The sequence below is a fragment of the Apodemus sylvaticus genome, chromosome 5 (genome assembly GCF_947179515.1).
Source record: "Apodemus sylvaticus chromosome 5, mApoSyl1.1, whole genome shotgun sequence".
NCBI lineage: Eukaryota > Metazoa > Chordata > Mammalia > Rodentia > Muridae > Apodemus > Apodemus sylvaticus.
The window spans coordinates 117,625,766-117,630,589 of NC_067476.1; positions in this window are offsets into that span (position 1 = coordinate 117,625,766).

The window sequence follows — 4,824 nt, forward strand, 5'->3', positions numbered from 1 at the left end:
CTCAAAAAAGATAAAGAGATGAATGAAATAAGAAAGGCAATTCAGAACATGAAAAGACAGTTTGAAAAAAAAATTGAGATAGAGTTTTACTGTGTAACTTGTAAAACTAGCCTGGAACTCACTATGTCCTCAAAGTCACAAGTATCTACTTGTCTCTGCCTCTGAAATTCTGAGATTAAAGGAAGATGTGTTATCATATTCAGAGCATGTCAGAATTTTAAAGAAGACCCAATGTGAAACAATGCTCAACATGAGAAACTCAATAAGACAACTAACACCTCTGGAAAGCATCACCAATGAAATGGGTCACACTGAATGTAGAGTCAGGGGTGAAGGATGACATAAAGAAGTTGAGTCACTCAGTAAAGGTCAGTGGGAAGTATCCTTATCTACAGATGAATATCTACACACAGAAGTCCCTACAGAATCCATCAAAAAATTCAAACAAACAGCAATAGTAACAAAAGCAGTAACTGACTTAATACAAAGGATAAACATACAGAGAATTACATTAGGAAAACAAATCTTAATAATCTTGCCAAAGAAGGGAAAGACACAATGAAAGTTTAAAACACTGAAAGAAGAAGTTGAAAAAGATATCAAAAGGAAACCCTTCTGTGCCCATAGATTGTCAGGATCAATGCTCTGGAAATGGCCATCCTACCACAAAATAATCTACAGATTCAATAAAATCCCCACCAAAATTCCAGTGTAATCTCCAAATAAATTGATAAAAAATTTACATTTCATTTGGAAACACAAAAGACCCGGGATTGTAAAAACATACACTGAATAGTAAAACACTACTGGAAGAATCATCATCTAAGATTTCAATTTATGGTATGGCACTATGGTAATAAAACTACATGATATCAGCGTAAAATGACTCATTGATCAAGAGACTAGAATTAAGGACTCAGATAAGCATACAGCTTATTCCTTCAGCTACCTGATTTTAACATCATTGTTAAAAACTCATACTTGGAGAAAAGAAAGCATCTTCAACAAGAGGTGTCATTCATAGTGAGTGACTTGTTGAAAAGTGAAAGTGGGAACTTATTCCTCTCCTTATACAAAACCTAACCCTAAATGGATCAAGGTCCTCAATGCAAGACCTAATACATTAAATCTTGTAGTAAAGAAAGTAGCAATATCTTGGAATTTATAGGTACAGGAGAGGGGCGGGCATTGAGACCAACAATTAATACACAGAAAACATGGAACTTAAAAGCTTCTGTACAGCAAAGAAAACCATCATTCTAGTGAATATATAGCACCCATAGAATGAGACAAAACACACAAAAATCAAAATAAAGATCTTTATCAGTTATACATCTGACAGAGTTAATATCCAGAATATACAATGAACTGAAGAAAAACAAAAACAACAAAAACAAATATCAAGAAAAAATTAAGTTAAAAATATGGCATGAAACTAGACAAAGATTTCTCAAATGCTGACATATAAATGTATGTTAAAAATTTTTAATAGTGAACATTCTTGGCTATTAAGGAAATGTAATTTAAAAGTACTTTGAGGTTTTATTTTGCCCCAGACAAAATAGCTAAGGTAAAACAAAAGCAAAACCACCATTTATGACAAATGAACAAAAGCTTCTTTGGATATGGAAAATGGGAAAAGTATAACATTTTTTAACTGCTGGTAAAAACAAAAACTAGTACCACCATCATTGAAATCTGTGGAATTTCTTATAAAGCTAGAAACAGACCTACCACACGTTCCAGCTATATGACTATTGGGCATATATCCAAAGAACTTATATCTGACTGTAGACATACCTACTAATTCACATTTATTGCTTCTTTATTAACAAGAGCTAGTAAATGGAAACAGCCTAGATGATAGTAAATTGATAAATAAGTAATGAAAATGTGGTATATCAACACAATAGAATATTATTCAGCCATTAAGATAAATGAAACTCACAGGTAAATGGATGGAGCTAAAACCAATCATTCTGAGTGAGATAAGTCAAGCTCAGAATGAAACATTTCACATGATTTCTTTCACTTGCACATAGTAGCTTTGAATCTTTGGCTCTGGGTGTTTTATTTGGAACATCCATAGAGGTTAGAAAATTAGCCAGGGGCCGTGGAGGGGGATGCTAAAGGGAAATCAGAAGCAATGCAGTAGCATAAAGGCTTAAAAGGAATACAAAATTAGGAAGGACTGAACTGGTGTGTAGGGTAGGAAGGCAGAGTGGAGGAAATGCTGAAGTGAAGACTAACTAAGACCAAAGTCTTTCTGCCAAGGTAATACGGAAACCTACCTACAACTGTAGAAGCTCCCTAAAATATATACATACACCTATATAAAGAGCTTAAGTGGACTTAATCTGTAATGGGGATTGGGTAATGCAATACCCATAGATGATATGATAGGGTAACAAAGAAAATGTTCAGTACCAGAACTGAGTTATCTTTCTTGGAGTTGTTGGCCACTGAGATCTCACAGACCCACAAACATTACACGTATTGCTAAGGCTATTATCGTTTAACCTCCAGAACCCGGTGATAAGACCCTACACTTCAGGCATTATATACTTGAATTATGAAACATGATAACATCCAGCTCGTATAAACTGAGAAGGTTTAGATCTACTGGATAAAGTTCATAATGCTAGAAGGTGCTGTATTACCGACAAACGTAATTATCAGTCACACACTTCTGTGATTCCTGTGCATGGCAATAATGGCCAGTCTGATGAGATATACTGCTCCCTGTGCATCAGTGGCACGATTATCACAGTAACCAACCACTGTATAATTAGACTTAAGGGATGCTCCACAAGGTAAAGCTCGTAACTGACACCATTACTAGGGTGATGACAGGCTAGACAGGTCATAGCCCTAGGAGAGAACCCATTTGCTAAATGGATACAGTCTCTAACTAACTCTTAAGCATTTGTTATTATATTCATAGATTAATCATTGCTTATCCCTCACCAGGGAGGCTTATCTATGAAGAAGAGAGCAATTAACACAGAAAACAGCAATTGGTCAAAGTACAGGGAATAAGAGACAATGGAATATCTAACACTAATGGGACATCTGTATTATCTCCCTTTCCTCCAAGGCTCGAGAATCACTTCAGAAAAGGAGCCAAAGGATTGTAAAAGGCAGAGGTATGACTCTAAGGATGTAGATGTTAGCTACAAGGAAAGATAGTTTTCTGGACACAGAAGGGAAACTTCACACATGTTTACATGTGTGATTATGAAATATAGTTACAATGATTATGACCAGATACACAAGCCTTTTGTAAGTTCAAGCAAGATGAAATCTCAACATGGATAGGAGAGGTGGGCAGGATGTCCTACCTCTAGAATGAGATTTTGACAATACATAGCTTCTGGAAGAGGGAGAGACAGTTTTCTATAAAAAACATAGCCACTGATAAGTAGACCCTTGCCCAGTGAAGAGACAAACATCTAAAAACGTATAGCACATACTGAACTTGATGGGTATAAAAAATACAATGGACAACAACAAAATAAATAAAACAGAACACCAAAATTGTATAGATACTGAAGATGGTCAGTCTCAGAGGAGTTGAGGGAGGGCTGAGAATGATAATCAAAATATATTGAATGAAACATTCAAATAATTAATTTAAATAAATAAATAAATAACTCTTTAAAGAGACTGGGGAGGCAGCAAGAAGGCATCTCTCCTTCCCCTTAGGATGTCAATTTTCTTTACAGGAGAGAGGCACAACTAAATGCCATGGAACTTCCTCCAAAAGGCATAGAATTCAATGTTTTGAAATATTATCTTGGAGTTACACAACTGTTACCACTATCTAACATTTCATAATCCTCCACAGAACTCTGTACACACTAGCAGTTACTCTTTAATCCATTCCTTTTGCCCATCGGTTACTGGAAATCCCTAAGTTACACTCTCTCTCCAAGGGTTTGTCTGACATGGAACCTTCATATAATTATACAATACATGGACCTCTGTGTTTGGGTTTTCACATGTAGAACAAAGTTTTCTAGGTTTATTCATATTATGACCATTTTCATGGTTAAATATTAAATTGTGTGTGTAGGTTAGACCTTAGTTATTTTTATCTAATTTACCAGTTGATAGAGATTTGTAGTGTTTCTATCTGGGGTCTATTCTGAGACATTTTGTCATGAGCACTGCTATGCACATTTTATAAGCATATTTTCTGTTGTCGTGGGCATCATGGGTTATATGGTAAGTGCATATTCCTATATTTTAAAGGAGAAAAATATTATATACTCCTATCAGCAATATATGAGCAATATATAATTTTCACCAATCTTTATATTATTTATTACCTTTTAAAATATAGCTGCCTTAAAAGTTGTTGCCAAGTGGAATTTCATTGTTGTGAGTTGTTTCTAGTTGGATAGTGACAGGGAGTATCTTTTAAGGTAATAACTGGTCATGATGCACCTTATTTTATCCTTTAAATGTATGTATTTTGCACACTAAGAAAATGATAACTATGTGATTCAAAATGTAAATAAAGTGAAGAAGAAATTCTAAGCTAACTATAAGGGGAGTCAAAGGAAAATCAAAAGAGGTAAAGTTTCCATCTACTATTTCCATATCAACATTTACATGTATGATACAATACTTATAATAACAACTAAAAGGAGTTACAAAGGAATTCTAAAACAACAAATTAATGAACAAAATAGAATAAAGGTAAATAAAATATAAGATGGAAAATATAATCTTAACTCATCAATAACTATATCAACTGCTCATGGTCCAAACATTCTGAGTAAAGCACGCCCCCCAGGTGGCAGTGGCACAGCACACTGA